Consider the following 14,347-nt stretch of genomic DNA (forward strand, 5'->3'; position numbering starts at 1 on the left):
TAAATAAGTTACCGGAGTCAATCGTAAGTACCAATGTGTATCTAAATGAGAATGTATATCTCATTAGCTGGCACGAAGGCGATGTAGAGTATTCTCATCTTAAGGAGATTTTTCAGTCATATTGTCCAAATATTACAAGTATTTACACATATGGAATAACTAGAAAGTTTTCTTCAAGAAATTCTTCAAAGAAATAATATGAATTTACGAACAAATAGACTTCCGAAAGTATACAGCATTAAGATTTCACCTTCATAAGTGTGCACATAATGAACGTTTTTGGACAACATTTGTGCAGTGTTCATGAAGCATTACTCTATAGTGAATATGTAAGTGTATGATTGTTTTACATGTGACTAACACTGATCATTACATACCTACTATAATTAAGAAAATAATCATGTATAGTGACGAATGTTAAGTATTACTAGTTGATAAAGTGACTGGTGCAAGTGTTACTGGAATTTACCCCATTTACAAACTTTCTGTAATGGTAGAACCGCCTTCTGCACTTGTCATTAATCTTGATACATCTTATTCAAATGTTACGCACTGGATTCCAGTGTACATTGATGACTAAAACAACACTATTACTTTGATATTCTTGCTATGGACATTTCCAACGATATAAACTTTTTATCAAAAAATACTAAAATATATTTTACAAATAGTCAACAATATCAGGACGATCATTCTGTCTTGTGCGTATATTTTGTTTTATTCTTTTTGCATCATAATATTCGCAATCATTCATTTCAAAAGTGTTTAAAAATGTTTAAAAAGAAAAATTTTGTAAAAGAATGATCATATTGTTTATAATCTCGTAAACAAAATTTTAAAAAGAAAACAATCTATTATTTTTATGATATATATATTTACATTTTTATTTTTCTTATCCATATTTACAATTTTTAAAATTACATTTTTTAATTTTTACAGTATTTAAAAATTACATTTGTACATTTTATTTACAATTCCTCGTTACAATCTTTTTAATGTGTTCATCTCATATTTCCACAACTGTTGTGCGTTACGATATGCACATCCTGATTTGTTCACAATATTTGTGTGAAAAGAACAATATTCATTAAATGTGTTTCCACACAATTCATTTAATGAGACTTTGTTTTCTTTCTAAATCAATAACAATATCTAATGCAAATATTCTCTTAATCCAAAAAGATTTCTCTATACCTTTACAATAAAAGGTTGAATTCTTTGTACATAATTGATATACAAGGCTGCGTATGTATGATATACTATATCCAGTTTTGCTATCTCACTTCAAACCGTGTAAATTTAATGTTAACCAATCAATTTGTTTTTGGCAACCTAATGAGAATAAATTATATTCTAATGGGGATTTTATCAACCAATGGAAATTTACACTATCATCACATGCGCTTAGACAAGACTCACGAATTATTAGACATTTTAAATCTTGAATATCAATAATATACTGATTTACGCATGGTGAAATTTCATTTGTGCGCTGAATGAATAATGGTTTAATTTGACCAACAAACTATTTTTAAAACATCACAAGTTAACGCATAAAGCATATAAATGATATTTCACTATGTTCTTGTTGTAACACTTCAAGAAGTTCACTAAAAGTTTTATCAAGAGATAAGTACTTCGCTGCAAATGTTCCAATATTATGAAGACGATACAATCATGAATATTTAATTTGCGTTTCACGCTTTCAATTGGATTATTATTACCTAAGTATACATTTATTGTTTTTAATACACAATTCACATATTTTCAGCATTACATAATACACATGAAACTACCACGATTTGAATACATTTTCTCAATCTGGAATGTCCGATTTCAGTCTGTCTTTTCTTAATAAAACGTCTAGTAATTCCCCGGGATAGTCTGCATCATTTAATAATTCCAGATATGTTTCATAAAATTTTTCTATTGTTAATATGTCAATAATGTGTGTATTTGCATACAAGCAAAACATATGTTCTTCAACACTAGGACTTGCTATAGTACTCCAGGCACGGGTTTCCAATGACTTAGGAGCCTTCTCTACATTTATCGCATATTAATGGAAGGTGGAAATCCCATTTTTCAATAGCCTTTATATATTCAGGTCCACTTTTGACTATTACAACAGTCTAAACTCCAAATTCTTGATGTTCTTGATAATACAGGCGGAGATGATGGAGGGGTTTCTGAAACTGTTAGCGCTTGTGATTCTATTCCGTCAATATCAAATTCTTCATCTGACGATGAATCGTATATTTCTCTTTCGGCATCAGATGATGATGCTGCTTCAATATTACTTTTGCAATGATCCTTTTAGTCATACGACTGCATGATGTATCTATATATTTTGTCTCATAACCGGTATTTAAAGTATTTTCATACCCAGAAGGTATTCGCCTTACGCGGCGCCAAATTTGTTTTCTATTAGTTCGTGCTTTTCTCTGATGTTACGTACCAATAAGGTCAATCGCCTATCCAACCATCTTTTCACTCCCGCATATTCATCCGGGTTCCAAAAACGCGCGAAACCCTCAGTTAGTATCCAGACATCAACAGCGAAAGACGTACGAAGACCAGGCTCGGTATGCAGCATAACCTATCATGCAAATCATTTTTTTTAATATGTTCACACTCAAAATTAACAACGAGTATGCTATGCAACTGATCCCTCAAAATAGAAATTGCTATGCAAATGATCGATATAAATAAGTCCCGTATGAATAAAGTTTAATCTCTCCCATCTTTTTTAGTACTTCGAAACATTTTCTGGGTTTGTATAACAAACGAACTATAAAAATCGGATCACAACATATCTGTTCTACTTTACGTGGATGACCTTCGTATCAGAGTAAAACAAATAATATTGGTTCACATTCTATGATTGTTCATCGAATAAATTAAGAGAATAAAAGATACGAAAGAACAAATAATATTCGATTATAATCAAATTTAACATCGCGTTCTTTACATGTTCACACAGTGCTCGAGTAATCATTGCGAGGGATTAAAAGAATAAAACAATAATAAAGTTCACAATCTTTGATTATTCCTCGAGAAGATTTCGAGCTTTTGAGGATTCTAACCAATACAGCAGAATAGATAGGACCAGCACATGGGGCCATTTTAAAAACTTTATTATTCTAAATATTACGAGCCAATACATAAGCAGGCGCCATTCTTTATTGGGGTCAGGTGGTTCAGGGACCGTTCTTTACAAGGGAACAGGACCATTATTTACAAGGGTTAGGGGCTTCAGGTACCATTCTTTACTAGGAAACAGGGAGCATTATTTACAAGGGTCAGTGGCTTCAGGAACCATTCTTTACAAGAGAACAGGCACCATTCTTTACATGGGTCAGGGGCTGCAGGAACCATGCTTAACCAGGATAGTGCCTTGGCATACGAACCAATTAAAATTATTACATAAGAATCAATTTTTCAACGAGTTTTCAAAGGAATTTAAATAAATTCACAATTAAAATTATTCATCGAGTAGAATACAATAGAAATAAAAATCACGTGATACATGTAATTCACTTTGCAGGAAAAACCTTTTAGAAATCATTACACACTTTCCCCCATCTAGTCATTAACATCACACGCTTTTTCTACCTTGTTAACAACCCACATTAATTTACAGTTAAGGCGGTGTCTTTTATGTTAAAAAAATCTAAATCATCACTACTAAAATGCAGCTCAAAATTTATCTTTTCTTAAGGAAGAAACAAAAGAACACCCTAATTTTTAAATATTGAACAAAGTCTGCAGTGTGCTTTGAACGGTATACTGATGGTCCTTTAGAAGCTTACAAAATCCATGTCACTTTCTTCTGAATATCCTGCACCTCTGTCGCCACTGTCATCGTTTGTCTTTTTCTTCCTCATTGTTGTCGTTACCGTCTTTATATAAATTAATTCTCAATTCCCTAAGAGCATTACTGATGCCACTAATTAAATCTGATAATATCTAATAACCGTTCGTACACTTTCGTCAAAGACATCTTGACCTACTCGATGTGGGCTGTTTCAGAGCACCATTTAGCGTCAACTGATGAGCACTACCGTTCCTCATCTATTCTCACGTATTCTTAAGACGAACTGTGGTATTCATTTACCTGCACTGGTGTCGTGCAAATGGCATCTCGTATTGAACATTTTGTACCTGTGTCTGTCTCCGCTCGTTATCGAGATGATCACGAGAAATGTCTTGTGGCATCACTAAGGTTGCTACAAGACGAGACGAGACAGTTTAAAGTCTCTCCTTGTGTCGTCCCCAATATCATGACTATCTCGACTCGAAGTGTCACGAAGTTAATTAAATGCATTATAGAACTTTCACCTCAATTTATTTATTATTTACATAGAAATTTAAACATTTAATAGTCTAGTCTGTTATGATACACGTATATAGAGGGTAAGTAATGATGCCAGAAGACGAGACAATCACATAATTTTGAGAACAATATATAATGTGAAAATTGATTATAATATTCCCTAAATTACTGCTTTGAAGGAACAGAATTTATTGCGAAGCTTTTTTATGCACAAATGAGCATACAGAGAACAATTACAAATCTTTTGCAAACAAAAATGAAGAATAGTAATACAGGAGAAGAATCACAGGCGTGCGCAACGTGGGTGCCTTAGCACCCCCATTAGACGAACTTTTTCTACGTAGAATTATACATACTGAGAAGAGAATGACTACATTCTGCTTCAGAAAAACACATTTAATTTCCGCGTGCCAAATATGACATGTTAATTTTATAATAGTTAACAGTACAATTATTTTTTGTAAAGTAAGAAAGATAAAGAGTGTGTGCGCTATGTTCGTAAGGTGTAACGATTGAATGTCAGAAGAAGAGGTGTTTACAAAATAATTACGTGTAAATTATTTCCCGTCTGCATGTGTGCTGTGCGTCGCCGACGCAGCATTGGGTGCAATGACGCTATCTTTTCTAAGGGGGATGGGGGTGGACGAATTCCATATGGTGGTACTTTAGATCAGGCACCCACATTTCCAATGTCCTGCGCACGCTAATGAGAAGAATGGCATTTTTCTTTCTTTGATGTCGCGATGAGTTTTAAATATATGCAGTAATTTGTTTTTACACATACAAAAAACAATTATAATAGTTAAAAAAAGTTTTGTGGATGTGGCTCGTGGCGTCGCCTTTACTCACATTTGTTAATTGATTTCACGTTCTCGCGCTAGGCAACTGTGCTACCAACTTCTTACAGGTTATATAGGTCAGTTCTATTACAATACATGATTTTTATTATAATCGTGTTCCAATTTGTCTCTTTTAATAATTTCTACTTTTTACTTTATTTATATGGAATCTGCATGTTATATCTGAATTTCTTATGTCTGCATGGACATAAGAAATGTTAGAAATAGTTGATTAAATATTTTGTTTGTGGATATGAATCCGCATTGTTCGCACTATCAGTAACCTAGAGGTCTCAGTTTTGTGGTGAAGTACAGAATTCCCTCACGGTTGTGAAAAATATCATTTTCAACAGAGTTGGTAATTTGCGTGATCTCGTCAAAATTAAGGTTTCTTGCTTCTAATTTCCTTATTTAAAACTAATATTGACCACATATTGAAAACGTGTTTATCATTAATCTTTCCTGGTGTGGAAACCTTCCAAAATTTCGAACATACAAAGAAACGGAGATATTCTCAAAAAAACGTCAGATTAGAGAGACGCGTCATTTATTTTGCTCACACTTGTGTCTCTTCCCAAATTTAGATGTTGGGCCAAGGTACCCATGTAGGAATTTAAGAGGTGTTTCTATGTACCCTAGATCATTGGCCCAGGGCCAATCCTCTTTATTTTTTTGCTCATTAAACAATAATGAGGTCAGTACCATTCCTAACCTTGTGTAGGGTTGGCTTATGTGGGCAAGATACGTAGTGTCAGTTAATTATTTGTAAAGGGGAATGAAGTTAGTTCATTGTGTTATGATGGATTCCATTTCTGCAAAATCTGGGCGTATATAGTTAGATTAATAACAATGGGTATATTGAGGTTAAAATGTGTATGATTGAAGTACGAAACTGTATTGAGAATGAAAAAAGGTTTAAAATGACATATTAATTGCAGAATGTTAACCATGATGAAAGTGAATAAACATTACGGAGGTGCCTAGCTATGTTGTATATGGTAAGTGTTAAATTAAGTAGTAGCTATTTGACTATCATATATCAAGCGAGAAAAAGATGTGTATTTTTACCACTACGCCTTGCAATGAGTTTCTGCATTGTACTATGTCCTAGAGCAAGTACTGCAGGAATTGTATCAACGGGGACCTGTTTATCTTAAATATGTTAGCAATTCTTTTGATTATTACGTGCTGTGAAGGCAGTTAACGGCTGACCGCACAAATGCTGATCTTCGGTGTTGTACTCTTTAGAAGTTTCATCCGTCTACTAGTACTAGTGCCGGATTTACATATAAGCTAAACAAGTTATAGCTTAGGGCCCCACTTGCTTGAGGGTCCTAAAAATTTAAAGAAAAACCTGCTTTTAATGTAATTTCCAAATAACTTGAAAAAAGCAAGTAAGATTAAGCGCACATGCAACAATGGTGTTTTGCATTGTTACGTACTATGTTTTTATGAAGCAAGTAATAGGGCTCTATTTCTCAGCCCCGTTTTTAACGAGACTCAAAGTTATATCCAGTCCCGCTTATAATGGATCCCACGTTTCCTAGCCCTGTTTGTAGTGGGCCCTTGTTTCTATTTATGTATTCATTAGGTCCATAAATTAGCATATAACATATATTCAAACCTATAAAGCTGCGACATTTTGTCGCTGAAAAAGAAAGCTTGATGTATGAAGGGCCCTTTCAATAGCTTAGGGCCCCATCAAACCTAAATCTGGCACTGACTAGTACCCTTACTCGCATCTCCACATGCATGTAATCCTCCGTTTTAAGCGTCACATTACATAATCTACTTATTGATTCATTTATTTATGATTCAATTTATTAATGTTATTATTTTTTCTTATTTTATGGTGTTTTTCGTACGATATCCATTTCCTAAGTTATACCATTAAATGAATGTAGTTGCCAAGATTTGCTTGAAAAACATAAGACAGAACGAAAAAAAATTATATTCTTAAACCATACAAATTAAAACGAATCGCCGAACAATCATACATACAAGTTTCGAATTAAATGACAGCTTTTGGAGAAAGTTTAATTAAAATGAGATTAGAAATCTTACTCTTTTCTTGTAAATTTGCATCGCCGTTTGCAAAGAAGAATGTAAGGCTGTTGTACGCACAATGAAACCAATTGTAAACTGGAATTCCCACTAAAATAAGGACATTTAAATTCAAAATTAAATTTTTGACTTTTGTTTAAAATGTCTCATTCTTTGTACTTTTCAATACTTGGAGATATCAGAGAGAGAGAGAGAGAAATACCGTCTAAACTTTTACCAAAAATTACAATTTTATTCGTTCACGTTATAGTTATGGCTACAATGTCTTCCTTCCTCCAGCATAGATTGCATAGTAGAATCTATAGTTATACCCTTATACAAATTTCATGGAACAGATATTTATATAGTTATGGAAGCAGTACTTCTGAATACTGATTAATCAAGTTTACCAGTAATGTCTCCTTCCCCAAATCCCTATTATAGTTTTCATTTCACTATCATACCATTGACATGACGTGACATACTTCTATTTAACAAACAGACAATTTTAACTGAAACAAAAGGAGAAAGGATGAAGAAGTATCTAAAGTGTCTAAATTGGAAAGAATCTGTTAAATGAAAACTTTAAATATGACTATAATATTACTACTTACTATTTAAGTAACGATCTTATTTATTTCGAATCTCGTAACATATAAAATTTACATCAATTGTGAACAGGGGCGGATCCAGGACCGACTTCTTGGGGGGGTTGTCATACTGCTACTTTTAAGGGCTCCAAACTTCGGGATGGGTTTTATTTATATATATAAAATAAAAAAGTTTCCTCTTCTGGGGGGCGATTACCCCGATCGCCCCCCTGGACCCGCCCCTGATTGTGAAGAGAGGATATAAGAACATGTAAAAAGATGACTGAAAGATTATACTCGAAAATTTCATTACTCTTGAAAGACACAGTAGCTCTGTCATCCCGACATAAAAGTATTTTTTTTAATATTAAGACAATCATTTTTTACATTGTAAAATCAATAGAAGTAAATCAACATGCTTGTCACCTGATATTCCACATTCCTTAGATCCATGTTTATGTGATTTACTTTTATTGCAAGTACCTTTCGATTGTACGTCAAGCGTATCAATGGAGGAGAAAACATTGAACGATGATCGGGAACTAAACCAGGAGACACGTAGAGAAAATTTGGTGAAGTCCATGGAACCGAGTGAACTAACCTGTGGATACCACCTAAGGTTTGTTCACCTTTGTCTAACTTCAAGAGCAACGAGTTTCATCATCGGCGAAGCGATTACATTAGGATGAGAAGAAACTAGCTTTTGGTAGTTGCCTACTTAATACAATCTTTCGACTCCCCTGGCTCTTGATACCGCTTCTTCGTAAATTTGCGGTTGAAAAAAACGACGTCAAAGCTTTTTGTTCAATCATAGTCCTCGTCGTCCAGCTGATGGAGAGAACAACGCCACAGAGTCAACATCACCGAGTAATAGAGGCATTGTGCTAGAATATCCTATCCTTTCGCTACTACCTTTTCACACCTTCTTACACCCCTCATGACATTGCTTTGTTTGTAGGTGTTTCGTTTTCATTTCAATGCATTCCAAGTCACGATCTTACTTTGTTGAACAAAATCTGGGATTAGGGATGCGCAAGAGTTGAGATATATCTCGACTCAACTCGAATTCGCGTAGAGATACACTTTGTAAAATTGGAGACGAGTCAAGACAAACGCATTTCTCGACTCGAATGTCTCAAAAATCTTTCTATATTTTTTAATATTATTTTGAAAAAAAGTATTCACTCAGAAACAATTTTATTACCTAGCATTTATTACTTTAGAAAGGTACAGAACCAAGTCTGCCCGAAGAAAATTTTCTAGGGAAGGGCCCGTCTCCATGGTTGCTATATTACGTGTGGTATTACTGGTATGTAATATACGTGGTTTACTATATTACGTATACATTATGGAGAGCCACACTGCCCTCCCCCACGGGCGCCCATGTACAGAACATAAAACTAAATAGTTAATCTTTTCAGGTCGAGCCCAAGCCGTTAGTAAACTCTAGTACAGTGAGGTTAATGAGGACGAGATCGAGCTAAATAGAATTTCGAAGTGAGCTTCGAACTAGTGCGAATCTTGACTAGTGTGATCCTCATTGAGATTAGCGAATGCGAGTTCCATTGAGGATAGAGAGCATGACCCCGAGTAGAAAAAAGCGAAATTCTATCATTTTTAAAAATTATGCTGGACTTCTATACTAACATAATCTAACCTAACCTAACCGCAACTAACCTAAACTAAACTAATGTGAACAGAAACTACCGAGATTGTAACATTTCTTAGAAAAAGTAGGCGGAACTCTTCTGCTATACATTGTCCCTCGTTTATTTTATCCGTCGTAAAACACTTATAATGATTTTACACTTGTAACATAAAATATAGGAGTATTACTTTGTATTTAATTCTATTGCTTGCAGAAATTTGTTCTTTATAAATATGTATTTTCATGCAAAGTATTTAATTTTACCTATAAATCTTCTAAAATGTGGTGCGCCACAAGTACACCAGCAGCCTTCTGATTTATACTTTTTTTTTTAGAGGTATCCAATTTAACAATATAGGGACTCGTATTAATATTAGTATTATTTGCAGTGTAGTTAGCATAGGAATTCATCAATTTTGTACTTTTATTAAATATAACTATTTCATAATATTGAAAAACGTCATTCGATCAGACAGGAAAACTTCTCACGTGTATGGCGCAAAACAGCAGGATTTCCTACGAGATATGTCATAACTAGAGACCGGATGTTTAGGCACTAAAAACCTGTAAAATAGGCACTAAAAATTTTAAAAATAGGCAGTAGAATAGGCACTATAATATAACTCGAAATAATAAAGATAAATACTCAATACCATTAAAAAATAGGTTCAGGTCATAGATAATGTTCAAAGAATATAGAAACATACCTGTTTGTTAATATCTTATCTTATTGTACATATAAAAACGAAGCTTGTTATGCATTCATATATACTGGGTGAACCTAAAAGATCTGCACATACTTCGGGAGGTGATTCGTGATATCAAAAGAAGACCTGTTGCATGATGCATATCAAAAGAAGGCAAAAAGTCCTGTTGCATGTTGTGGAATTCCGCGTCATGTATGAGTGACAGGGGTGGCATCTTAAAATTGAAAATCGAATCTTGACAATTGGAACGAGACATAAAATTGTCCACATACTTCGGGAGGTGTTTCCTGACATTCAAGAGGACTTTTTGTCTTCTTTACATGTCACGAATCATCTGTCGAAGTATGTGTACGATTTTCGATTCCAAGTTGGCACCTCTGTCACTCGTACACAACGAGGAATTCGACAACATGCAACAGGACTTTTTGTCTTCTTTTCATGTCACGAATCACCTCTCAACGTATGTGCACGCCTATCTGTTCCGTTCCAATTATCAAGATTTGATTTTCGATTCCAACTTGGCATCACTGTCACTCGTACACGACACAGAATTTGACAAAATACAAGAGGACTTTTTGTCTTCTTTTGATATAATTAATCACCTCCCAAAGTATATGCACATCTTTGAAGTTCACCCTGTATGTACATTGTAACGTAGCACGTTTTTGTATTTACAAACACTTATTATACGTATATATGCGTCTTATTTATGTTGTATAAATTATATATTTTCCCAATAAAGGCTTATTTTAAAGAAAATGCATAAAATAGGCAACATTAGGCACTACAACAATTATTTAGGCAGTAAAGGTCGAAATAGGCAAAATAAAATTGGCTTAAATCGAAACTATAACCCCCCACATAAACTTTGAAACGTTATTTTTGATCATATCTTTAATATTAAAGAATAGGCATTTTGCCTAACATCCGGTCTCTAGTCATAACATATTTCCGAAGATAAATCCTAAGTTATTTTCTAGGATTTATCTCATATGTATAGTTAGCCTAATAGAAGGCAGAATCCATTTCAGAGGATGTTAAAAAGTGGAAATAATTTCACTAATTACTTCCACTAACTTTTATTTCTCTAACCTTAAGAATTACGAACTTCTTCTTTATCAATTTGTCGGCGCAACACAAGTTGGGTTTCAGTTTTCAATAATCATTGTCACATAGTGATTTTGCTTTATTACGTCAGTGACGCAAACTCCGTGTTTTTACAAAAAAAAAAATCATATAAAATAAATAAATAAAATAAAATGTAAATAAATAAAATAAAATAATGATGATGATACTGATATTGTGTTTCTGTATGACGTTCACTTTCCTTAAGACTATGATTGCGTGAATGTGTCACTGATTGCTGAACGCGAACCCACCGGGCCCAGACGGGCAAGCTGTCAACACTCACTGACCCATCCACTACACCAATCATCTCCGGAAAGTAGAACTCAAATCGTCCCAAAATGTGAAGATTTCTAAGCCTCCCTCATTCTCACTCGCAGTCCAGCATCCCGATCCGCAGGTCATAGCCTGCATCCCATCAAGAGATAAGGTTACAAACCACAACCCGACAGAACAAGACACTGACCCAAGAGTGAAACTGACGGTGAATGCTTCGAAAATCTAAATGTTTGTGTTTACTAACCCAGAAAAAAAAATTCTCGAATCAAATCTAAATCGCGCAACGGGATGGAATTTCGGAAAAAAAGAAACTGAATGCCAAAGTGAATTTAGTTGATCCTATTAACGAAGTGAAATTTCCTGGCAGGTCTGTGATTCCAACCCCGGTCACACTAAGTGAAATCGATTCTGTGAGTTTTCAAGACGCTCTATTTACTTTCGTTACGTACTGCTTTTAACACTTTACTTTCTGAGTACCAACAATACTATTGAAGTTACTTTACTACATAGTTTTAAAATAATTAGCTTTGCACTGGACAATGAAAGATTTTGTTTCGACTCGCACACTTTATTACACTAACTTTCTGTATGATAAGAAATAACAGAAGAATACATTAAAAAAAAATCGCAAAGGTTGGAAATTGAGGAAAATTCTTGACATAGCTGAATGGGTAAGTCCATCATTGCATTACATACTCTCTTCACATATCATGAACAATTCTACATACGTTTGGTTTAGTCAAAAAAAAAAAAAAAACATTTTAAAAATAAGGACATTTACTACCATCACCACATGAGCCTTGTACTACACAGGTATCACTTATTACGGCTGTGTGCTACATGCTTTACTTTCTTTTCTTAGTATTCTCTCTTCAGATACCGTTGTGGAGGTGGGGTCAGCGCGGAGGATTTATACCGACAAGGTGACCTCCCTTGTATGAGCTCAGACCTAATCCACTTTGATTCCCACAACAAAAACATTTTCCTTTGAGATAATACATACACTAGATACATCTACATGAAAAGAAAGTACACTTAACCTAGTCCCTAGCCTAACTATCTAACTAACTTAAACTAAAACATATAAAATCACTTTATTCAACAGATTAATAATATAGCACACACCCTGCTTCTTACCGAGGACGTATGGGACGTCGACCATTCAGCTCTGCTTTTGTATATTGTTAAAACAAAAAAAAAAGTCTTAAACTATGTGCTTAAAATTTCGAATTTCTGTTTTCTGGTGAAAGGAATTCAAAATACACAACGAACGTGTTGTTGTTGACAAGCATCTCCCATTACCAATAGCTATGCAAGCACCCTTATTATCAATGTGAGCCGAAACTTTGTATACATTTTGTCTCATCGTATTCAAACTACAGTGAAGGTGAGCACAAACCAGAGAATGGATTTAATTATGTAATACAGCAGTACGGAAAAATAATAAATTAAAAAAAAAAAGAATATATGAGATTACATATTCAAAATATAATTTTGGGGGTGAAATGTATGTTCTCGAGAGTACACACATTTCTTGGACTGTTGGTAACAAACATCCACACTGAAACTCCAAAAGAACAATTTTTACCCCCCCTTCATTGAACGAGTGTTTTACGTCACGTCGCAGATTTTGTACATTGTATAACTTAGGGAAAACTACGCAGCGTTTAGCACATATTGGTGGACATCACCTCGCCAATAACATAACACTTTCTCCAATCCGAAAAAGGTTAGAAATTTAGTAGGTTAGTGTGGCCGGAACACAACAATAATTTGGAACGTTATATTTTATAACTTACTTGGATTCCGTGGGAAAAATATAGAATACTTCTCTGCCACGTCTGATGGTTGTTGTTATTTTACACCAGCTCTCGAGGATGGAGAGCCTACCTCAGTGCACAAAAAATAAAATCTTCGGATCTGACATCCATGAGTCGACAGTGAAGATGGCTTTTCCCCCAAACCACTTTCGGTCTGACGTGAAAGATTTGCTCTCACTGCAGAAAATCCTATGTCCGTTGAGCACAGCAACCTACTCACTGCCTTCCATATTATGTCCACAGATATCAAAGGTATCAATTATTTTCTGTCGAAACCTTTAAATACTTCTGTTTTCACGTTTTTTTTTATGGACGGAGATTATCGTACGTCCATCACTAAACACCGCTTCCGGTAAAGACAATGACAATGGGAAGAAGATCCCTAATTGGAGGTTCATTGTGACGTAACTATACGATGATAGGTGTATCTATCAAGATCAAAGAAGCCGAAAAATCTCAACCACACCTGTGATTGCGGAAGATCCAATCACAGATAATTTAGATTAAACAAAGGGATGCTTCAAGAAGCTACTATGGCTGACTTTACAAATGAAAAATTTTAAAGAAGATTTTTGAAATAAAAATTTTGAATTCTTTTGAAGATCCCCTAAGCCAAAAATATGAATGAAAATTGATTGGAAAGGATTAAATACGACCAGATATTACCTTATTTCCTAAAATAATATTATATTTTAGCTAAATATACAAATAATTGTTCAATGTAAAAATATTACTATATATTTCAATATACTAAAATCATTAGTTCAAGGAACTTAACGCAAATTTTGCGGTCTACTTCAAATCAAGTCATTGATTAATTATATATTAAAAATAAAATTTTAATAAATATTAAATTCATATATACACTGGTTGCCCAAAACTTCCGGGCCATGTTACATTATACGATGTATAAGGTAACAGTGTTGTGTTTTGGGCTTAGCTATCCTCTGCAAATTTCTT

Source organism: Thermobia domestica, chromosome 7 (assembly GCF_964235325.1).
Source record: "Thermobia domestica chromosome 7, izTheDome1.hap1.1, whole genome shotgun sequence".
Taxonomy (NCBI): domain Eukaryota; kingdom Metazoa; phylum Arthropoda; class Insecta; order Zygentoma; family Lepismatidae; genus Thermobia; species Thermobia domestica.